Source organism: Balearica regulorum, chromosome W (genome assembly GCF_011004875.1).
Source record: "Balearica regulorum gibbericeps isolate bBalReg1 chromosome W, bBalReg1.pri, whole genome shotgun sequence".
Classification (NCBI taxonomy): domain Eukaryota; kingdom Metazoa; phylum Chordata; class Aves; order Gruiformes; family Gruidae; genus Balearica; species Balearica regulorum.
In genome coordinates, this window is record NC_046219.1 from 29,989,467 (window position 1) to 30,014,836 (window position 25,370).

Below are 25,370 nucleotides of genomic sequence, written 5' to 3' on the forward strand. Positions count from 1 at the left end.
GACTCTGTGTAAGCACCGCTCAACAGCAACATGTCTATATAACAAAAACGTCTCTCTCTCATCAACACTGTTTCCAGCAGAAATCCAAAACATAGCCCCATACTAGCTACTATGAAGAAAATTAACCCTATCTCAGCTGAAACCAGGACATTATCCACCCCTTATTCCATATCATTTACGTCATGCTCAGGTCCCACAGTATCCAATACATCCTCATTAACCACCACCACCCTTCTCATTCTTTGATATAATGCAATATGTTGATATCATTCCCTTAGTCTATGGACCACCCTTGTAAAATGTCCATAAAATGTCCACAAATGTCCATAAAATGTCTATTGAGTTCATTTAGCCCATGACTTTGGGCTCTATCTGTTATGATGGTCACTCAGGACAGGAGAGGTGGTGTGATGCGTGGAGTTACTGGACACCAAAGCCAGCTCAAGTTGGGTCCACTGCTGCACTCACACTGCTTCTTGTAAGGCTTGTCCTCCATTGGTTCAGGTGGTTCCTGCTACAGTAATTCCTATAACATGCAACTCAAATCCCGGGTTACAACAATTTAAAGGTATTTCCATTACAATCTCCACCCCTGGTCCCTTTGGGCCAGACCATCAGGTTTAACATTGCAATGAATCCCACTGGGAGTGGGGAGTGAGCGAGCGGCTGTGCGGTGCTTAGCTGCCGGCTAGGGCTAAACCACGACAGTCCTTTTTGGCGCCCAAGGTGGAGCTCGAAGGGTTCGAGATAACGACAGATTTGATTGAAATGTGCTAGACTGAATTTATAGCTGTTATTGCTGTTTAGCTATTAATTGGCAGGCTCCTGTGCTTGCCATGGGGCTTGCTTGCCTTACTGTATAGTAGGGTCTAGTGGCTCGTTAGTGGCTGCTTTTTGCTTTCGCTGCTTGCTGTAGTGCTGTACTGCTTATCATTTTACTCTGCTGTGCCTGGGAACATTTTGATAACAGCAATGGCAATGTGCCTGGGCTGGCAGATGGCCAGGGCATCACTGCTGTTTCTGTGCTGCTGTACTGGACAGGCTGGAACTCCTGTGTGCACTTGAGTCAAAGGGACTGTGGCCTGTGGATGAGTCCACGTGGGAGCAGGACACCCTGAAGTGTCTGTGGCCGTGGATAAGCCCATGCCAGAGCAGGTATATCTTGAAGCGTCTGTGGCCGTGGTTATGTGTGTGCCACAGCAGTTATACCTCTGAAGGGATTGTAGCCCAAGGGTAGGCCCATGCTGGATAAGGTACACTTTGAAGTATCTGTGGCTGTGGATAAGTCCATGCTGCAGTAGGTACACCTTGAAGCATCAGTGGCTATGCATGAGGTAATGCTGGAGCACTGTGGTGGGTTGACCCTGGCTGGAGGCCAGGTGCCCACCAGAGCCGCTCTATCACTCCTCCTCCTCAACTGGACGGGGGAGAGAAAACATAACGAAAGGCTCGTGGGTCGAGATAAGGACAGGAAGATATCGTTCACCAATTACCGTCACGGGCAAAACAGACTCGACTCAGAAAAAAATTCATCTAAGTTCTTACCAAGCAAATCAGAGTAGGATGATGAGAAATAAAACCAAATCTTAAAACACCTCCCCCCACCCCTCCCATCTTCCCGGGCTTAACTTCACTCCCGAATTCTCTACCTACTCCCCCCCAGCGGCACAGGGGGACAGGGAATGGGGGTTACGGTCAGTTTATCACGCATTGTCTCTGCTGCTCCTTCCTCCTCAGGGGGAGAACTCCTCACACTCTTCCCCTGCTCCAGTGTGGGGTCCCTCTTACAGGAGACAGTCCTCCATGAACTTCACCAACGTGAGTCCTTCCCACAGGCTACAGTTCTTCACGAACTGCTCCAGCATGGGTCTCTCCCACGGGGTGCAGGCCTCCAGGACCAGACTGCGCCAGCGTGGGTCCCTTCTACGGGGGTCACAAGTCCTACCAGCAAACCTGCTCTGGCGTGGGCTCCTCTCTCCACGGGTCCACAGGTCCTGCCAGGAGCTTGCTCCAGTGCAGGCTCTCCTTCAGGGCACATCCACCTGCTGTGACGTGGGATCCTCCACAGGCTGCAGGTGGATAACTGCTCCACCTTTAACCTCCATGGGCTGCAGGGGGACAGCCTGCCTCACCATGGTCTTCACCACAGGCTGCAGGGGGATCTTTGCTCTGGTGCCTGGAGCACCTCCTCCCCCTCCTTCTGCACTGACCTTGGTGTCTGCAGAGTTTCTCACATCTTCTCACTCCTCTCTCTGGCTGCAAAAGCTACCGCTAGGGTTTGTTTTTTTTTTTTCTTTCTTAAATATGTTATCACAGAGGCGCTACCAGCGTCACTGATTGGCTTGGCCTTGGCCAGCGGTGGGTCCGTCTTGGAGCTGGCTGGCATTAGCTCTATTGGACATAGGGGAAGCTTCTAGTAGCTTCTTGCAGAAACCACCCCTGTAGCCCCCTCGCTACCAAAACCTTGCCACCCAAATCCAATACAAGCACCTCAAAGCATGTGGCCATGGGATAAGCCCATGACACCATCTCAAATAGTCTTAAAAGGAAGACTCTCATTTAATCACAAGGTGTGATTTCACTGTGATTTAGCTACCTGGATACAAATCCCAGTATAAACGTTTATTTCGATTAAAGAAGTGATTCATTCTGGGTAAGTGTCAACTGATTCACAGAATAAAAAAAGCCTTATCCTAAAGAGTTTCCACCTTTGTTGTGGTTTTTTTTCAACATTTAAAATTTATTTCAACAATGTTTAAAAGACGTGTAGATGTGGCACTTAGGGACATGGTTTAGTGGTGGACTTGGCAGTGTTAGGTTTACAATTAGATTCGATGATCTTAAAGGTCTTTTCCAACCTAAATGATTCTATGATTCTAATACAACTACAGTGACTTCAGAATCTCATTCAAATCTGGTTTACACTAGGCTGTATCAATTCAAATTAACCTATGGCTCCCTGATTTCTACAAAGTTGGGCCTAGAGAGAAACATCAAAGTAAGATTTTATATACAGTCCTGTTAGTGTGCTTCAGTCATGTTCTGGACAAAGTCAAGACAGCTATCTAGATGTGCTGGTTTTGGTTGGGATAGAGTTAATATTTTCTTCATAGTAGCTAGTATGGGGCTATGTTTTGGATTTCTGACGGAAACTGTTGATAACACAGGGATGTTTTAGTTATTGCTGAGCAGTGCTTACACAGAGTCAAGGCCTTTTCTGCTTCTCACACCACCCCACCAGCGAGTAGGCTAGGGGTGCACACGAAGCTGGGAGGGGACACAGCTGGGACAGCTGACCCCAACTGACCAAAGGGATGTTCAATACCATATGACATGCTCCACATATAAAGCTGAGGGAAGAAGGAGGAAGGGGGGGGGGGGGCACGTTCGGAGTGATAGCGTTTGTCTTCCCAAGTAACCATTATGCATGATGGAGCCCTGCTTTCCTGGAGATGGTTGAACACCTGCCTGCCGATGGGAAGTGGTGAATGAATTCCTTGTCTTGCTTTGCTTGCGCATGTGGCTTTTGCTTTACTTATTAACTTGCCTTTATCTCAACCCACGAGTTTTCTCACTTTCACTCTTCTGATTCTCTCCCCCATCCCGCTATGGGGGTGTGAGCGAGAGGCTGCATGCTGCTTAGCTGCCGGCTGGGGCAAAACCACGACAGTTCTTTTCGGAGCAGTGTGTCCTGGCAGAAAAGGCCTTAACTCTCTGTTAGCACTGCTCAACAATAACAAAACCATCTCTATATTATCAACACTGTTTTCAGCACAAATCCAAAACATAGCCACCATGAAGGAAATTAACTGTATCCCAACCAAAACCAGCACACTAGAGAAGGCTTATTTTGCAATGGTAGAAAACTGGTTTAGAATCTGAGTGGTTTTAACCAGCAGAATTTCCCCATGGACACAAACTGAACACATAAGTTCAACTAATTTGGCTTTAAAAAATAATAAGAAAAAAAAAAAAAACCCTAAATTGATACCACTGTATCATCTAAAACTCTTAGTTCAGCTTTCACTCCTTGTTAGTTCTTGGCATCTTTGCTGACAGTTTAAGGAAGGAGATAATGGTCTTTTATCATATAGATACTGAAAAAATGAATTAGATGCATTACATGTATCATCATAAAGCCCTCGGCTGGGAAGAGATCTTCAACCTGCAGAGGAGCACTGCAGAATGGGTCTTTCACTGCCCATTTCCCAAGAGGTTCAAAGCATCCAAACTGAAAAAGCTGTTTAAGCATTTCCAAGAGAATATTCCAACGCAGACTTCAAGCCACCCGGATGGCTAGAAATGAACTCCCCGCAGACCCTGCTCTGTGACCTCTTATCAGATGACAAGGGAGCTATACCTAAACTGCATTAAAATATTAACTTTATTTTACACAGACCAAAGACTGACATACAGAAAATACTCTCAACAGCCTGAATAAACAAATCCACACCACTTCTAAGAGAGAATAAGCTGCTCTACTTCCACAGAGAACTGCAAAAACCTTTACCCTTTCTGACATTCCTCCCTTCTTAGATCCCCCTTCCCAGATTCCTGGAAACCCAGAAAGACTGGAGGAGTATTCCAAGTCTGCAGGAGAAGCACAAGCACAATTATCCAAAAAAAAAAAATCTGTCAGACCATTTTGGTATTTGTATTCATTAGCAGATGAATCCGTATTCAGTGGCAGAGGAGCGACAGCGACGGCTTCATCTCCGTACTTTGGGAGCCATCTGTCAGAAGCTATTAATAATTATACTTTTTACTTCTTCTCCTCAGAGAAACAATATGTGGGGGAGACACCTTCCTTCATCTTCCCCTTCTTCTCTGGGCTAATTACAATAGCTCTTGAGAATATCGAATATCCTTGGGATGTTCAGACCAGCATGTTTCTATTGCTAGGTCTCCTGAATGTGGTTCAGGGCTTGTTTAGGGTTAAACAGCTATTTAAGAATACCACCCGAGATCAACCCCTGCGACAGGAACTGTGGCTACTCCAACCCCCATGACAGGCACTGCAGCTACTCCAGCCCCTGTGACATGGACTGTGGCTACTCAAACCCTGGCGATAAGCACTGCAGCTGAACTAGAGAACCAACCCATACTGGTATCAGTCACTCCTATACGTAAGAAGAAATGGACACAAAACTCAACTCGTTCAGTAAAGGATGATGAAACAGGGCCATCACAAGAACAAGAGGAAGAGACAGAAAGAGAGATAACCACCCGATCCCTATCCCTGAGTGAGCTGCGAGATATGCGAAAATATTTCAGTCGTTGATTAGGTGAGCAACTTGTCACCTAGTTGCTCCGATGCTATGATATTGGGGCTAGTAGCCTGGAATTAGAGGGTAGGGAAGCCAAGCAGCTGGGATCCCTGTCCAGGGAAGGGGTCATTGGCAAGGCGATTGGAAAAGGGACACAAGCTCTCAGCCTCTGGAGATGACTCTTGTCAGGTGTGAGGGAAAGGTATCCCTTCAGTGAAGATGTTATATGTCATCCAGGCAAGTGGACCACCACGGAGAGAGATATCCAGTACCTGAGGGAATTAGCCATGCGGGAGATGGTTTAGTATGACCCACAGATCCAAATGAAGTCAAATGTACCTGACCCATGCGACAGAAGCTTGTACAGAGCGCACCACCAATGCATGCCAAGTCATTGGCAGTACTGGCCTGGAAAGACAAAGAGGCACCAACAGTAAATGAAGTGGCTGGCCAACTCTGGCAATAGGAAGAAAAATCTCTCTTCCTCCCTACAGGCTTGTGTCTCAGCTGTGGAAACACTGTATGAAAAATCTGAAAACCTGTTCGAGAAACTGTCCCAGGAGGTCTGGCAACTCAAAGAGGATATCTCCTATTCCCCACCTGTACGGACCAGTATCTCAGCTATTAGGAGTAAGCGTTCCTCTGCTCAAGAGAGAGGATATAGAGGGTATATACCACGAGGCACCCTGTGGTTTTACCTGCGTGACCACGGAGAGGACATGAGGAAGTGGGATGGAAAACCTACCTTGACCCTAGAGGCATGGGTATGTGAATTGCAAGGAAAAACAATATAAAATGGGGCTTCTTCCAGGAAAATACCTGCCCCAGTCTCCAGTGGGCAGCTCTCCAGACAGAGACGGATCTTATGGAAGATTCTGATCTTATGGAAGGAGCTTCTGATTCGTATTTACAAGAACTGAGTAACAAGGATGAGATTTGAACCCACGTGCGCCACACGAACCCATTCGTCGGTAACGAATACTATGACCAGGACAGGCATCCACCGAGGGGAGCTGCTCTGGTGCCAGCCCGACCCACAGCGGAGTGGCAGATCTCGGCACAAAGGGGGTTTTCCGGAGGAAGAGAAAAGCCCCGGTGGGATGCGGAGGACAATCGGAAGAAAAAGGTTAAACCCATGGGTTGGGATAAGGACAGTTTACTAGGACAGCAAAGGACGAGAATAATAACAACAGTACTTAAAATATACAAAGCAGGTGATACACAATGCTATTTGCTCACCTGACCTGGAGACCCAGCCCATCCCGGCGCCACCGCTCCTTCCCGGCCAGCCCCCTTCATATGCTGAGCATGATGTCATATGGTATGGAATACCCCTTTGGCTAGCTTGGGTCAGCTGTCCTGGCTGTGTCCCCTCCCAGCTTCTTGTGAAAATTAACTCTATCCTAGCCAAAAACCAGGACAGATGTTGATTGCTGTATAATATTACGTGTCAGCACTACTATGATTGCTATATGCCATTAAAATGGTATTACAGTAAGAATTGCCCAGACTAAGGAAGAATGAACTTCGATGAAACTGAGCAAGGTGCAGTGGTGATGAAACCAGAACTGGCTTCAGCAATGAGTGCCCAGCAATTTCCTCAAGACTGACATCTTCAACCCATAGACCATGAGCATGGACCAGGCCAGATATATCAGCTATGAGCTCCAGATGCAGCATGCAACAATCCAGCAGCACACACCATCTCTCCTGCCCTGAGAGACTGTTATGACAGATGGAGCCCAAAGTCATGGACTAAATGAACTCGACAGACATTTTAGAGGGATGGCCCATAGACTAAGGGAATGATATCTGTGTATACATATCAAAAGATGGGAAAAGTGATGGTGATTAATTGGAATGTATTGGGAAGTATAGGAACTGGGCATGACCTAGTCGGTATGGAAAAAGGGGTGGATACTGTCCTGCTTTTGGCTGAGACAGGGTTATTTTTTTTTCTAGTAGCCAGTATAGTGCTGTGTTTTGCACTTAGGATGAGAATAATGTTGATAACACACCGGTGGTTTTAGTTGTTGCTAGGTAGTTGTAGTGTCTACGCTAAGTCAAGGACTTTTCAGCTTCCCACGCCCTGCCAGGTGCACAAGAAGCTGGGAGAGCATAGCCAGGACAGCTGACCAAGACTGGCCAAAGGGATATTCCCTACCATATAACATCATGCTCTGTATATAACTAGGGAAGTTAGTCAGGAGGCAGATTCACTGCTCAGAAACAGACTGGGCATCAGATTGTTGGTTTTTGTCCTTTCGCATGTGGTGAGCAATTGCATTTGTGCATCACTTGTATTATCGTTATTATTGCTATTACTATTATTATTTTTATTCTATTCCTTTGTTATCCTATTAAGCTGTCTTTATCTGAACCCATGAGGTTTTTTTCCATTCTCCTCCCCATCCCTTTGCGAGGGGAGGGGTGAGCAAGTGGCTGCATGGTGCCTAGCTGCTGGCTGGGGTTAAACCACGACACTGTCCTCCTTTTCCAAATTCTGGCTCTGTTTGACCAACAGATAAACTGATTGTGAAACAGTTGTTGAATAGACAAAACCTACAGCTTAGCATGCTAAGGAAAACCAAAAGTCAATGCCAGCTTTCCTTGGAGACTAAGTTATAATTTACAGTTACCTCACAGGCCTCCTGACCCACCCTGGGTATCAGGAGTAGAAACCTCTGAAGAAGTTCAGGACAGATGTGGACAGAAGCCTCTACAGCCATCTAATTTCTGCCTGTGGTTCTGCACCAGAGCCACAAACACAAAGGCAAAGTGTGCTGGTTTTGGCTGGGATAGACTTAATTTTCTTCATTGTAGCTAGTATGGGGCTATGTTTTGGATTTGTGCTGGAAACAGTGTTGATAATAAAGGGATGTTTTAGTTATTGTTGAGCAGTGCTTACACAGAATCAACGCCTTTTCTGCTTCTCACACCACCCCGCCAGCGGGATGGCTGGGGGTGTACAAGAAGTTGGGAGGGGACACAGCCAGGACAGCTGACCCCAACTGACCAAAGGGATATTCCATACCATATGATGTCATGCTCAGCTTATAAGGGGCTTGGGGAAGAGGAAGGAAGAGGAGGGACGTTCAGAGTGATGGCATATGTCTTCCCAAGTAACCATTATGCGTGATGGAGCCCTGCTTTCCTGGAGATGGCTCATTTTGCTTTGCTTGCACACACAACTTTTGCTTTACTTATTAAACTGTCTTTATCTCAATCCACAAGTTTTCTCACTTTTACCCTTCCAAATCTCTCCTCATCCCGGATCCCGGGGGGGGGGGGGAGGAGTGAGCAAGCGGCTGCATGGTGCTTAGCTGCTGGCTGGGGCAAAACCATGACACCAAGAAAAAATGGTGATGTGAGCCCGAAATACACCTTAAAATGATTCTGCTATTAAAACACAGCAGCCAAACAATGATGCAGCAGACACTTCTCTCAAACATAACGGCACACCCTACAAAGCATGACACCCCTATCAGTGGGCTGACCTGCTGTTACAATAATCATTTGGCCAAACAGTCACAAGCAGTTTTTTAAGTCAACTTCTGTTTCACAGCTCATATCACCTAAGATTACATACCACAAACAGTGATCACAACTCATTTGAAAAATGGTAACTCGTTACACTGAAGTTACTTGATTTCATGGTATCTTTTACTTCAACCTTGAGGTTTTGTAGTGCTTCTTTGTATCATTCTTACACACAAAAAAAAGACTTTAATCTGTAATCTGCATGGATTCTGACACTAACATTCCCTCTTCAAAAAAATGTTCCATGCAACTCTAAGGTCCTCGTCAAAAATTTCAAACACATAATAGCATGCATCTCCACTAGTGCAGGTATTCATGGTAAAAAAAAAAAAAAAAGTATAAACTTATTTTGTAATGACTTAATTCGAAAATCTCTCTTTATTATTATTATTAGAAATAATAATAATAATAAACAATAATAATAAACTAGTTTACTGCTGTAAACTAGGCCCAAAACCACAAGACTGTACAAAGATAAAACAATATACCTGACCTATACTGAAAAATACATACATCAGATAAATGAATGTAGAAAATGGTTTTCTGTGTAATTAGGTTTCAGTTTAATCAAAGCTGATTCTCTGTGTTAACTGTACCAGCAGCATTAAGAAACTGACTGTACACAGAGTACTGGAATTCACATGTGATGGGCAAAAACATCCAGGCAGCACTGAACACAATGCACTCCTCATACAGCCATCTACATACTACATTTTACTTCATATGCTATCCTGCCTCACAGAGAATTGAGACACATGTGTTCTAAGACTAATAAAGACTGTTATATCAGCACCTTATCTGACACATAGCATGAAATTGGTGGGACGAATCCCATGACTGGAGTGCGGCTATCGATGGCTACAGGCTGTTCAAGAAGGGACAGGTAAGGAATGAGAGGCGGAGGGGTTACCCTCTACATCAAGAAATGGATAGAGTGTGAAGAGCTGTCTCTGAAGAATAGCCATGAGCAGGTTGAAAACGTATGGGTAAGAATTAGAGACTGAGGCAACAAAGGGAACCTTGTGGTTGGTGTCTACTACAGGCCGCCCGATCAAGGGGAGCCTATTGACGAAGCCTTCTTACTCCAGCTACAGGAGGCATCGTGCTCCCAGGCTCTCATCCTGCTGGGGGACTTCGACCACCTACTGATGGAAAAGTGGCATGGTGACCTGTAGGCAACCCAGGAGACTCCTGGAGTGCATTGAGGATAACTTCTTAAGCCAGGTAATAGACAGCCCTACCAGAGGGGATGCGATACTGGACCTGTTGGTCACCAACACAAGTGAGCTAAATGGTGATGTCAAGATTGGAGGCAGCCTGGGCTGCAGTGATCATGCACTGGTGGAGTTTGCAGTCCTGAGGGATATGGGTCAGGCAAAGAGTAAAATCAGGGCCGTGAATTTTAGGAAAGCAAACTTCCAGCTGTTCAAGGAGTTAGTCAATAGGACCCCCTGGGAAACTGCCTTCAGGGACAAGGGAGTAGAACAGAGCTGGCAGATGTTTAAGGATGCTTTCACAGAATCACAGAATGGTAGGGGTTGGAAGGGACCTCTGGAGATCATCTAGTACAACCCTGCCGCTAAAGCAGGATCACCTAGAGCAGGTTGCACAGGATTGCATCCAGGCGGGTTTTGAATATCTCCAGAGAAGGAGACTCTACAGCCTCTCTGGGCAGCCTGTTCCAGTGCTCGGTCACCCTCAAAGTAAAGAAGTTTTTCCTCATGTTCAGATGGAACTTCCTGTGTTCCAGTTTGTGCCCATTGCCCCTTGTCCTGTCTCTGGGCACCATAGAGAAGAGTCTGGCCTCATCGTCTTAACACCCACCCTTTAGATATTTATAAGCATTGATAAGATCCCCTCTCAGTCTTCTCTTCTCCAGGCTAAACAGACCCAGCTCTCTCAGCCTTTCCTCATGAGAGAGATGCTCCAGTCCCCTAATCATCCTTGTAGCCCTCCGCTGGACTCTCTCCAGTAGTTCCCTGTCTGTCTTGAACTGGGGAGCCCAGAACTGGACACAGTACTCCAGATGGGGCCTCACCAGGGCAGAGTAGAGGGGGAGGATAACCTCCCTCAACCTGCTGGCCACGCTCTTCTGAATGCACCCCAGGATACCATTGGCCTTCTTGGCCACAAGGGCACATTGCTGGCTCATGGAGAGCTTGTTCTCAACCAGGACTCCCGGGTCCTTCTCTGCAGTGCTGCTTCCCAGCAGGTCAACCCCTAACCTGTACTGGTGCTTGGGGTTGTTCCTCCCTAGGTGCAGGACCCTACACTTGCCCTTATTGAATTTCGTATGGTTCCTCTTTGCCCAATTCTCTCGTCTTTCCAGATCTCGCTGAATGGCAGTGCAGCCTTCTGGTGTGTCGGCCGCTCCTCCCAGTTTACGATCATCGGCAAATTTGCTGAGGGAACGCTCTGTCCCCTCGTCCAGGTCATTGATGAATATGTTGAATAAGACCGGACTAAGTACTGACCCCTGGGGCACACCACTAGATACTGGCCTCCAACTAGACTCTGCACCACTTATCACAACCCTCTGGGCCCTGCCATTCAGCCAGTTCTCAGTCCACCTACTGTCCACTCATCTAATCCACACTTTCCATAGAGCACAAGAGCTCTTGATCACCAGGTGTAAGAAATCAGGAAAGGAAGGCAAGAAACCGGCATGGATGAGTCGAGACCTGCTGGTCAAACTAAAGGGCAAGAACGAAATGCACGGGCGGTGGAAGCAGGGACAGGCATCCTGGGAAGAGTATAGAGATGCTGCCCAGTTGTGTAAGGATGGGGTCAGAAAGGCCAAGGCGCAGCTGGAACTGAACTTGGCAAGGGACGCAAAGAATAATAAGAGCGTCTATAGGTATGTCAGCACAAAAAGGAAGGTCAAAGAAAGCGTACAACTCCTGATGAACACGACTGGCAAACTGGTAACAATGGACAAATTTTTTTGCCTCAGTCTTCACTGGCAACCTCTATTCCCACACCTCTTGAGTGGATGGACCACAAGACAGGGACTGGGGAAGCAAAGTCCCTCCCACTGTAAGAGAAGATCAGGTTTGTGACCACCTGAGGAACCTGAACATACATAAGACTATGGGACCGGATGAGATGCATCCCAGAGTCCTGAGGGAATTGGCTGATGTAGTTGCCAAGCCACTCTCCATGATATTTGAAAAGTCATGGCAGTCAGGTGAAGTCCCCGGTGACAGGAAAAAGGGAAACATTGTACCTATTTTAAAAAGGGGAGAAAGGACGACCCTGGGAACTACCAACCTGTCAGCCTCACCTCCATGCCTGAGAAGACCATGGAAAAGGTACTCCTAGAAGCTATGCTAAAGAACATGGAGGAGAGGGAGTTGATTCTACACCGCCAGCATGGCTTCACCAAGGGCAAGTCCTCCCTTCACCAAGCTCTGTCCTCTGCACTCGCCAGAATGGATGTGGCAACCCAGACAGAGCTCCCGCAAAAACACGCAGCCACCCAGGTCTCAGGCTGCAGGGAGTGCCAGAGCCTGTCACTGGGAATGGATGGCACTAGTGAGAACGGCTGTGTGAGGTGTGACCTGGTAGCAGAGCTACAAGAGGAAGTAGAAAGGTTAAGGAGCATCAGGGAGGCTGAGCGAGAGATAGACTGGTGGAGCCATGCTCTGCCCTCCCTGAGACAGGGACAGACACCAGACAAAAAACAAGATCAAGGGGACCCTGTATCCTCCCCCTGCCAGGATGAAGGCAGTAGCTTAAAAGGAAGGAGTGAATGGAGGCAAGTCCCCACTCCGGGTGGCAGGTGAACCTCCTCCTTGGCCACCTCGCCCTCCCAGGTGCCTCTGTACAACAGGTATGAGGCTCTGGAAGTGGAAGGCCAGTCAATGGAGGACATGGATGATGGTCCATCTACACCAGAGATATTATCAAGGTCAGAAAGGCCGACCCTCCGTATCACAACCAACCACCTCCACGAAGAAGAAAAGGCGGGTTATAGTTGTAGGGGACTCCCTCCTGAGGGGAACAGAGGGTCCAATATGCAGGGCAGACCCTCCTCTTAGAGAAGTCTACTGCCTCCCTGGGGCCCGTGTTAAAGACATTACTAGGAAACTCCCCAGCCTGGTACGGCCCTCAGACTACTACCCACTACTGCTCCTCTGTGTGGGTGGTGACGAAGCCGTATCGCGTAATGCAAAAGCAATCAAAAGAGACTGCAGGGTCTTGGGAAGGTCACTGAAAGGATCTGGAGCGCAGGTTATTTTTTCCTCCCTCCTTCCAGTTGTGAGCAGCGACGCTGGGAGGAACAGACGGACACAGTCCATAAACACATGGCTCCGTGGCTGGTGTCACCACCACAATTTTGGGTTTTTTGACAATGGGATGGCCTACACGGCACCAGGCTTGATGAATTCAGATGGGGTTCACCTCTCTCAAAGGGAAAAAAAGGGTCTTTGCCCAGGAGCTAGCGGGGCTCATTGACAGAGCTTTAAACTAGGCTCGAAGGGGGAGGGGGGGGGGTAATGTCAGACTTGCCTGCGACAAGTTGTGGGATGACATGCCAAGGTTGGAGGGACGGGGTGCCAGCGAGGGCCCTCAGCCTGTTGCTCAGAGACCTGTTGGACACACTGCAGCACACGTGAAGACTAGCGGAGATGAGCCAGGGGCTCCTGAGGCAATAGGAACCAGCAGGGAAACACTGGGAAAATACATCAAAGGAATTCCAGCCACCCCAGCCAGTCAGCCTCATTGGGGGCCCAGTTGAAATGCCTCTATGCAAATGCATGTAGCATGGGGAACAAACAAGAGGAGTTAGAGACATGTGCACACCTGCAGTGCTGTGATCTTATTGGCATCACGGAGACGTGGTGGGATGGCTCGATACAGGCTCTTTAGGAAGGACAGGCAGGGGAGACCAGGAGGGGGTGTCGCCCTCTATGTCAATGACCAGCTGGAGTGCATGGACCTCCACCTGGGGATGGAGGAGGAGCTGACCAGGAGCTTATGGGTCAGGATTAAAGGGAGGGCTGGGGCAGGGGACATTGTAGTGGGGGTCTGCTACAGGCCACCTGACCAGGGGGACCGAGCGTATGAGGCCCTCTATAGGCAGATAGGAGCAGCCTCACGTTCACAAGCCCTGGTCCTCATGGGGGACTTCAACCACCCCAATATCTGTTGGACGGGCAACACAGCAGGGCACAAGCAATCCAGGAAGTTCCTGGAATGCATTGATGATCACTTCCTTCTCCAAGTGACAGAGGAGCAACAAGGAGAAGTGCCTTGCTGGACCTTGTTCTCACCAACAAGGAGGGCCTGGTAGGGGATGCCAAGCTCAAGGGCAGCCTTGGCTGCAATGACCACGAAATGGTGGAATTCAAGATCCTCAGGGCAGCAAGGAGGGCGCACAACAAGCTCGCTACCCTGGACTTCAGGAGAGCAGACTTTGGCCTCTTCAGGGACCTGCTTGGTATAGTACCATGGGACAAAGCCCTGGAAGGAAGAGGGGCCCAAGACAGCTGGCTAATATTCAAGGGTCACCTCCTCCAAGCTCAGGAGCGATGCATCCCAACAAAGAGGAAGTCAAGCAAAAACACCAAGAGGCCCCCCGTGGATGAACAAGGAGCTCCTGGGCAAAGTCAAACACAAAAAGGAAGCCTAGAGAGGGTGGAAGCAAGGGCAGGTAGCCTGGGAGGAATACAGAGAAACTGTCCGAGCAGCCAGGGATCAGGTTAGGAAAGCCAAAGCCCTGATAGAATTAAATCTGGCCGGGGATGTCAAGGACAACAAGAAAAGCTTCTATAGGTATGTCGGTGATAAAAGGAAGACGAGGGGAAAATGTGGGTCCCCTCCAGAATGAAACAGCAGACCTGGTTACCCAGTAGATGGGGAAGGCTGAGGTACTCAATGACTTTCTTGCCTGAGTCTTCACCGGCAAGTGCTTGAGCCACACTGCCCAGGTCACAGAAGGCAAAGGCAGGGACTGGGAGAATGCAGAATTGCCCACTGTAGGAGAAGATCAGGTTCGAGAATATCTAAGGAACCTGAAGGTGCAAAAGTCCATGGGACCTGATGAGATGCATCCGCGGGTCCTGAGGGAACTGGCAGATGAAGTGGCCAGGCCACTCTCCATCATATTTGAGAAGTCCTGGCAATCCGGCGAAGTTCCCACCAACTGGAAAAATGGGAAACATAACCCCCATTTTTAAGAAGGGTCAAAAGGAAGACCCGGGGAACTACAGGCCAGTCAATCTCACCTCTGTCCCTGGCAAGATCACGGAGCAGAACCTCCTGGAGACTATGCTCAGGCACATGGAAAATAAGGAGGTGATTGGTGACAGCCATCGTGGCTTCACTAGGGGCAAATCATGCCTGACAAATTTGGTGGCATTCTTCTATGATGGGGTTACAGCGTCCGTGGATAAGGGAAGGGCAACTGACATCATCTACCTGGACTTGTGCAAACCATCTGACACTGTCCCGCATGACATCCTTGTCTCTAAATTGGAGGGACATGGATTCGACGGATGGACCTCTCGGTGGATAAGGAATTGGCTGGACAATTGCACTCAAAGAGTTGCTGTCAACGGCTCAATGTCCAAGTGGAGATCAGTGACGAGTGGCGTTCCTCAGGGGTCGGTACTGGGACCGGCACTGTTTAACATCTTTGTCGGCGACATGGACAGTGGGATCGAGTCCGCCCTCAGCAAGTTTGCCGACAACACCAAGCTGTGTGGTGTGGTCGACACGCTGGAGGGAATGGATGCCGTCCAGAGGGACCTTGACAGGCTGGAGAGGTGGGCCCGTGCGAACCACATGAAGTTCAACAAGGCCAAGTGCAAGGTCCTGCACGTGGGTTGGTGCAATCCCAAGCACAACTACAGGCTGGGCGGAGAACGTATTGAGAGCAGCGCTGAGGAGAAGGACTTGGGAGTGTTTATTGATGAGAAGCTCAACATGAGCCGGCAATGCACGCTAGAAGCCCAGAAAGCCAACTGTGTCCTAGGCTGCAGCAAAAGAGGCATGACCAGGAGGTCGAGGGAGGTGATTCTCCTCCTCTGCTCTCGTGAGACCCCACCTGGAGTACTGCATCCAGCTCTGGGGTCCCCAACATAAGAAGGACATTGAGCTGTTGGAGCGAGTTCAGAGGAGGGCCACGAAGTTGATCAGAGAGCTGGAGCACCTCTCCTATGAGGACAAGCTGAGAGAGTTGGGGTTATTCAGCCTGGAGAAAAGAAGGCTCTGGGGAGACCTTATAGCAGCCTTCCAGTACCTCAAGGGGGCCTACAGGAAAGATGGGGAGGGACTGTTTACAAGGGCAAGTAGTGATAGGACAAGGGGTAATGGGTTTAAAGTAAAAGAGGGTCGATTTAGATTAGATATAAGGAAGAAATTCTTTACTGTTAGAGTGGTGAGGCACTGGAACAGGTTGCCCAGCGATGTTGTGACAGTCCCATCCCTGGGAGTGTTCAAGACCAGGTTGGATGAGGCTTTGGGCAACCTAGTCTAGCGGAGGGTGTCCCTGCCCACAGCAGGGGGGGTTGGAACTAGATGATCTTTAAGGTCCCTTCCAACCCAAACCATTCTATGATTCTATGACTGTTCAGTAGATGAGGAATTGGTTGGATGGTCGCATCCAGAGGGTAGTGGTCAATGGCTCAATGTCCAGATGGAGATTGGTGACAAGTGGTATCCTTCAGGGGTCCGTATTAGAACCAGTACCGTTTAATATCTTCATCAATGACATAGACAGTGGGATCAAGTGCACCCTCAGCACGTTTGCAGATGACACCAAGTTGAGTGGTGCAGCTGACACACCCGAGAGACTGGATGCCATCCAGAGGGATCTGGACAAGCTCAAGAAGTGGGCCCATGTGAACCTCATGAGCTTCAACAAGGTCAAGTGCAAGGTCCTGCACCTGGGTCAGGGCAACCCCCAGTATCAATACAGGCTGGGTGGATGAAGGGATTGAGAGCAGCCCTGCTGAGGACGACTCAGGGGTACTGGTGGATGAAAAGCTCAACATGAGACAACAATGTGTGCTTGCAGCCCAGAAGGCCAACCGTATCCTGGGCCGCATCAAAACAAGCGTGACCAGCAGGTCGAGGGAGGTGATTCTCCCCCTCTACTCCACTCTGGTGAGACCCCATCTGGAGTACTGTGTTCAGCTTGGGAGCCCTCAGCACAGGAAAGACATGGACCTGTTGGAGCAGGTCCAGAGGAGGGCCACAAAGATTATCAAAGGGCTGGAGCACCTCTGCTATGAGGACAGGCTGAGAGAGTTGGGGTTGTTCAGCCTGGAGAAGAGAAGGCTCCAGGGAGACCTTATTGTGGCCTTTCAGTGCTTAAAGGGGGCTTTATAAGAAAGATGGGGATAAACATTTTTGCAGGGCCTGTAGTGATAGGACAAGAGGTAATGGCTTTAAACTAAAAGAGGGTAGATTCAGACTAGATAGAAGGAAGAAATTTTTTACAGTGCGGGTGGTGAAACACTGGAACAGGTTGCCCAGAGAGGTTGTAGATGCCCCATCCCTGGAAACATTCAAGGTCAGGTTGGACAGGGCTCTGAGCAACCTGATCTAGTTGAAGATGTCCCTGCTCATTGCAGAGGGGGTTGGACTAGATGACCTTTAAAAGTCCCTTCCAACCCAAACTATTCTATGCTTCTATGAAATTAAAAAACGTCATATAGAACAATTCAGAGAGAGCAGCCCTTTTTAACACAACCCCCAAGTCTGGCATCACTATTGCTGTACCTTTTCTTCATGCCTTCTACAACAACTATAGTTACTGCACGTGTGTACTGGGTCTGGTTGGGAGGGAATTCATTTTCTTCATAGCAGCTTGTATGGTGCTGTGCTTTGAATTTGGGACCAAAACTGTTGATAACACATGCATATTTCAGTTATTGCTGAACAGTGCTTACACAGAGTCAAGGCTTTTTCTGCTCCTCACACTGCCCTGCCAGCAAATAGGCTGGGAGTGCACAAGAAGTTGGGAGGGGACACAGCCAGGACAGCTGACCCCAACTGACCAAAGGGATATTCCATACCATATGATGTCATGCTCAGCAATAAAAGCTGGGGGAAGAAGGAGGAAGGGGGGGACATTCAGAGTTATAGCGCCTGTCTTCCCAAGTCGCCATTATGCACAATAAAGCCCTGCTTTCCTGGATATGGCTGAACACCTGCCTGCCAATGGGAAGTAGTGAATGAATTCCTTATTTTGCTTTGTTTGCATGCACAGCTTTTGCTTTCCCTATTAAACTGTCTTTATCTCAACCCATGAGTTCTCACACTTTTGCCTTTCTGATTCTCTTCCCCATCCCACTGAGGTGGGGAACGAGTGGCTGTGTGGGGCTTAGCTGCCTACCAGGGTTAACCCAAAACAACACGCATTAATTTAGGAAGTCAAGCATCAAATTTTGACATCTGAATATTTTTTTTTTAATTGACCTACTGTAAGCTTACATAATAGATATCCTGGGTCTTAACGTCCCCTCCAAAATAAGCAAATAAAGACATTTCTGATGACAGATCCAGAGCTCTTGATCTTCAGCCAAGCACAAAGACTATATAGATTCTCAGAATTCAAAAACCTTTTCAAGTGATTGATTTGAGAAGCTGAATAATCATGCTACAAAGAGCATCATGAAATATCACAATCTGAAAGACTTTAGAGACCAGGAGAGTTGAATTCTCCTGCCAAACCTCACAGTATGATTGATAGCGTATGAGACTTTACAGACCAGGTTACTGAAAAATCTACTGTCGCTGATGTCACATGCAGCAACTAGAGATAAAAATAATCCTGAGGGCTTTGGACCAATAATTTCAGTAAAGAAGATTGCATTGGGTCTGGCTTGGATGGACTTAACTTTTCGTAGCAACCTGTATGGTGCTGTGTTTTGGATTTGTGGCTAAAACAGTGTTTACAACACACCAATGTTTTAGCTATTACTAAACAGCACTTGCACAGCATCAAGGCTTTCTCTTTTTCCCTCCCCAGCAAGTAATGTGAGTAAGAAGTTGTGAGGGAACACAGCCAGGACAGCTGTTGTTACAGTTGTACCAACTCCCTTAGTGTTTGACAAACTACAGTTACAATGGACCAGCACTGCGCTAAAAAAAACTTCATTCTCTGCCACCTGGCCTTGTTACAACAAATGCAGTTGTTTCTGCTGCAGTGCAGTGAACCAAACCCAATCTCACTGACAAATTATTATTTTTTTTTATTATTACAAGTTTCCCTGTAATTTAGTTGAGTTCCCCAGTCTGGGTCACCATGGAACCACAGAAATGGAGGAAGGTAAGAATAAAAGGATGACAGCATTTCTTTCTGCAGCAATACCAGGTCAGAAGGTTTGCTGAACTCAGTGACTGTGAACTTGTCAAAAAGGCCAACTTTGTACCCTCAATATCAAGCTAGGGGTGACACTTTTGTGGTGCAATCACCTGCTTAGAATTTGTTAACAGAGACAAGTATATCTGCAGAACATTGATCTAAAATTCAGTATATTAGAACTCAAGAATCTCTGGGTGAGTAAAAATTTCATGACTTTAAACAAATGCATGAATTTAGATGACTATGATTTTTATTTTAATTGAAGATTTAAATTTGACTATGCCAATTGGCCAAAAATTAAGGAGTCCTGAAATAGCTTCAAACTGACAGTTCCAACTTTCAGAAAACTGAGATTTTTTTCAGTATTGCACAACCATTATATACAATTCACTGGGCACTATGTATCATGGCTAGTATGACCACACATTAAATTTAAGCTCAGATAGGCCATTAATTTCAAAAGAGATATGAAAACAATTTGTATTATTATTAGCGTTATTCAATAAGATTAGGGAAGATGCCATATTAACTAGAGCCTCTGCTTTAGCTCAGTGGCAAACTGTGACAGCTTGGTAATTTAAGTCATGGAATAGAAATGTCTAGGCTGGCAGGGACCTCTGGAGATCACCTGGTCCCATCTTCTGTTGAAAGCAGGGCCTTAACCCAGGATCCCATTCAGCTGAGTCTTTAAGGGAGACTCCACCATTTCTCTGGGCAACCTATTCCAGTGATTAACTGCTCTCATAGTGAAGAACTTGTAATCTGGTCTGGTATTTCAGTTTAGAGAGTGAAAAGGATCTTCATTATTCACCACCTAAACAAACATAACTGTAGTAAAATAACAGGATTGGAAGAACTCTCCTAAAACTTTAACAAGGTATTGAAAAATTATGAAAATACACTGAAAAAAATGGCGATGGCCACTCTATAAATATTTTTCAGGCACCTATATATACTTATTTAAAATGGAGGAGAAAATAGTCTGCTGTAAGATTTCAAGCAGGATTTAGCCTTCTTATCTTGTTTTAGTTTGGATTATCCACACCAGAATTCTGAATGTTTTCTCCACTTAATATTACACGGCCACATTTAGCCCTCCTGGCTATGATTTTAATAAATTTGTGTAACAAATTTATTATAACTTTAATGCCTAAATAAAGATAGTATGTAGCATGCTAAGATGACTTATTTATGCCATTTAAAATAACAAAGTATACTGAAACAGGCTAAGGCTTAATGAATGAATGCATTACTTAAGATCAAAACATTTAACTTTTTAAATATAAAGCTATGTGTTATTTCACACACTGCTTTAACACTATATCCATACTAATCTTCATAACTGAAGAAACACATGGTTTTTGCCAGGTGACTGTACTTTCAACTGAAGGAAAGCTTCATTTAACAGGACTTGATCAAAGTCATTGAACATTCTTTACAGTACGTATGACTTCCAAGAAATTACAAAGTGAAAAAAAGGTGATTATTTTATTGGTTGAATAAAATATTGAATCCTTTACACATCTCCAAGTTTTTATTAAATGCACAAGATAGTCAATAATTTAATTGTCAAGCTGCATCAAAAATAACTTATTAGCTTGCAGGAAAACATTAAGAATCTGAAATAAATGCATTCTGAATCCATTACATGGACAAGTGTCCCTCTACTTTAAAGTAATGGGCATATCTCATTATTACCAGTAATACATTTTAATACTTGTACTACCTAATGAAGATATAAACAATTTCTGTTACATAACAGTATTCTGCACGCTTTGAACTACAGACGACTTAAGTAATTTATTTTAAAAGCAGCTTTCAGGGTGGATTAAAAGAATGAAGCACAGAACTAAAAATAGATTAGAAGGATTAACAAGTAGGATTTTTTTCCTCATGCACATCAGGGAGTTTAACTGAGCACAGACTAAGCTTCTATATAAACTTACATTTTTGTGAACTATCTGGTGGTGGAGAGTTTTCTAGAGAAGGCGGTTATTTTGACCACCACTGCGCCGGCTGTTAAGACTACCGACACAATGAGATCCTACATCCTGCCCACAGCTGCTTCACCAGTGCTACCTACCACCTCGAGGGAAGCCGGGGCGGGGAAGGGGCGAGCGGACAGCTCTCAAGAATGATTTCCCGTCAAACGCAATCGCCTGTGGGAGAGGAAAGATACCTCACTCCTGACTCTCTGAGGCTGACGGAGGACGCCGGGAAAAAGGGTCTGTCCCGTCTTTCCACCGTGGGGCCCGAGGGCGACGGGAACGCGCCAAAGCTCCATCAGTCCGGCCCACCGAGCATACCTGCTGGTCTCCAGGAACGAGTACCGCTCAGGCAGGATCTGGAGACAACGCTGGAAAAAACACACATGCCGTTCTTTCAGGAAGTCCAGCCGCTCCACCTCCCCCAAGTTCAGCGGTAGCGCAGCTACCGCCATCTTACCCCCGCCTGTGGCCAGCGCGCACAACCTGCGTCATATGTGGCTGCCGCAGGACACGACCAGCCGGCGGTCCCGCCTGCTGGGCGTGAAGCTCCCTTGCACATTGCCCCAGTATTGTCTGCCAGCTCTCCCCACAGACCTGGGCTGAGCAGCCGCATCTCCCTCAGTGGCTCAGCTCCGCTGCGGGGGCTCTCTGTGTACACCTCATCCCGGAAGGACGGGGAGGAGGAGAGAGTGATTGCTTCGTAACGGCACACTGCCAGTCTGCAAGAGCTGCCAGTCAGCTTAATACGTGCCCGAGATACAATTAGGTAAAATGAATACATATTGTTTTATTACAGCTGGTGATATCCTGCAGGTAAACCCAGTACCTTGACCTAATTATTCGTGTCTCAGGAAATAAGTTACTGTATAGCAAATTGCATACAAGACTTCCATCGATGTTCATAAGGGTTAATAGGAGCCAATAAAATCAGGGTTACTATTTCTCATATACCAATCTGAAATTCAAGAAGGAATATAATAAAAAGCTGATCATAGTGAAGAACTTTTAATACAAACAGAAATATATGTCATGTTGAAAACACTAATAATGTAACAAAAACCAATTCAAATACAACACTCACAAAATACAAAGGTAATATATGTCATTGGATTTAGCAAATTTTGTGAAAACTCCTGAAGACAGTTGGCCACTTCATGTGCAAGGAAATCATAAACCTGTAAAAATGATAGGCAGATGCCTATGGAAAAAAGTGCTTGTAAATAACTATTTTTATAATGGTATGTGTCCATTGTTGTCCTCTTTAACTGTAAGAAATATGTAGAAGTGGTTCTAAACGTATTGGTCTAATCTCTTTTCTGCATTCCTCCCAGCTCTTGATAGGCCTGCCAAACCTGGACAAGTCTCTGATTACATGAGTTTCAACCTTACAGTGAAACAGACAAAAGAAATCTGTTCTTTTTGATCAATCACAGAATGAATTATATATGCTCATTAGATCTTTATCTAGATAAATGCCAAGTAAACAAATCAAATCTACCTAGTGAGGAGACTTTTGCCCACACTACCACAGGAAACATAGCAGAAGCTTTTATTCCAGGGGCAGCAACTGCTTGCTTTCATTACTTACATATCTGCATACAGCAATCAGGTCTCTTAACTTTTTCTTTATCTTGAAAAATAATATATCCTAAGGTGTTTTTCCTAAACTGTTTTCACACTGAAGTAAACAAAATCACCTCTATATTTAGAAGGAAATATGGGTTTGAATAAACCCACAGAATTTATATAAGGAGGAAAAGCAACATCTTTGTCTAGAATAAAGCTTCATACACTTTCTTGGACATAGACAGATATTGTTATTCATAATGAAGCCAAAATAGATTTAAGTGAGTAAAACAAGGGTATTAAGGATTCACATTAACATTAATTACCACAGGGACAGGACTATACAATGGTCATCCTTAGAATCATAGAATCTTTAAGGTTGTGTGGTGGGTTGACCCTGGCTGGGGGCCAGGTGCCCACCAGAGCTGCTCTATCACTCCCCCTCCTTCACTAGATAGGGGAGAAAAAGTACGACAAAAAGCTTACGGGTCAAGATAAGGACAGGGAGAGATCACTCACTAATTATCATCACGAGCAAAAGAGACCGAACTTAGAGAGGGAATTCATCTTATTTATTACTAAGCAAAACAGAGTAGAGGAATGAGAAATAAAATCAAATCTTAAAACACCTCCCCCCACCCCTCCCATCTTCCCGGGCTCAACTTCACTCCCGGCTTCAACCTCCGCCCCCCTCAGCGGCACAGGGGGACGGGGAGTGGGGGTTACAGTCAGTTCATCACGCGGTGTTTCTGCCGCTTCTTCATCCTCAGGGGGAGGACTCCTCTCATCGTTCCCCTGCTCCAGCGTGGGGTCCCTCTCACGGGAGACAGTCCTTCACGGCCTTCTCCAACGTGAGTCTCCTCCACGGGGTGCAGACCTTCAGGAGCAGACTGCTCCAGCGTAGGTCCCCCCCGGGGTCACAAGTCCTGCCAGCAAACCTTCTCTGGCGTGGGCTCCTCTCTCCACGGATCCACAGGTCCTGCCAGGAGCTTGCTCCAGCGCGGGCTTCCCACGGGGTCACAGCCTCCTTCAGGTGTCTCCACCTGCTCCAGCGTGGGGTCCTCCATGGGCTGCAGGTGGAATATCTACACCCCCTCATCCTTCCTCCATGGGCTGCAGGGGGACAGCCTGCTTCACCATGGTCTTCACCACGGGCTGCAGGGGGATCTCTGCTCCGGCGCCTGGAGCACCTCCTCCCCCTCCTTCTGCACTGACCTTGGTGTCTGCAGAGTTTCTTACATCTTCTCACTCCTCTCTCCGGCTGCAAAAGCTCTCTTCCTAACTTGTTTTTTCCCTTCTTAAATATGTTATCACAGAGGCGCTGATTGGGGTGTTGAAAAAACATATGTCATACTAATTGTACTAATACTGAACTGTGTGGATTCGATGGCCTGGCATATGGGGCCCACAGAAGTGTAAGGCTTTGGTAGACACTGGTGCCCAGTGTACACTGGTGCCATCAGGGTACAGGGGCACAGAACCTATCTGGATTTCTGCAGTGACAAGGGAATCTCAACAGTTGTCTCTATTGGAGGCGGAGTGGACAAGTGAAAAAGCACCCTATTGTGACTGGCCCGGAAGCCCCGTGTATCCTTGGCATAGACCACCTCAGGAGAGGGTACTTCAAGGGCACAAAAGGGTATCGATGGGCTTTTGGTGTAGCCACCATGAATACAGAGAAGATTAAACATCTATCATCTACCCTGTCCGGCCTCTCAGAGAATCCCTCTGTTGTGGGGTTGCTGTGGGTCAGGTGCCAATTGCTACCATGATAGTGCACTGGCAGCAATACCGCACAAATTGAGACTCCCTGATTCCCATCCATGAGCTGATTCATCAACTGGTCAGCCAAGGAGTGATCAGCAAGACTCACTCACCCTTTAATAGTCTCATATAGCCGGTGTGAAAGTCTGATGGAGAGTGGAGGCTAACAGTGGACTACCATGGCCTGAATGAAGTCATGCCACCACTGAGTGCTGTCATACCAGACATGTTAGAGCTCCAATATGAAGTGGAGTCAAAGGCAGCCAAGTGGTATGCCACAATTGATATTACTAATGTATTTTTCTCAATCCTTTTGGCAGCAGAGTGCAGGCCACAGTTTGCTTTCATGTGAAGGGGCGTCCAGTACACCTGGAATCGACTGCCCCAGGGGTGGAAACACAGCCCCACCATTTGTCATGGACTGATCCAGACTGCACTGGAAGAGGGTGATGCCCCTGAACATCTGCAATGCATCGATGACATCATCAACAAAACAGAAGAAGTGTTTGAGAAGATCTGAATAATCCAGATCCTTCTGAAAGCTATTTTCACCATGAAATGAAGCACAGTCAAAGGACCTGCACAGGAGGTCCAGTTCTTGGGAGTAAAATGGCAGGATGGATGTCAACGCATCTCTATGGATGTGATCGATAACAACTGTGTTTCCACCAGCTAACAAGAAGGAAACACAAGTTTTCCTGGGCCTTGTGGGATTCTGGAGAATGCATATTCCAGGTTATAGTCAGCTTGTGAGCCCTCTCTATCGAGTAACCCAAATGAAGAACTATTTTGAGTGGGGCCCTGACCAACAAAAAGCCTTTGAGCATATCAAACAGGAGATAGGTCGTGCAGTAGCTCTTGGGCCTGTCTGGATAGGACCAGCTGTGCAAAATGTGCTCTCCACTGCAGCTGGGGAGCATGGTCTCA

The 25,370-nt window shown here is 46.9% G+C and overlaps 1 pseudogene; it reads right to left on the reverse strand.

Annotated features, from left to right (window-relative positions):
* The window catches only part of LOC142599182 (geranylgeranyl transferase type-1 subunit beta-like), an 84,571-nt pseudogene extending 62,479 nt beyond the window's left edge, over window positions 1-22,092 (reverse strand).
* Window positions 22,093-25,370: the final 3,278 nt, after the last annotated feature.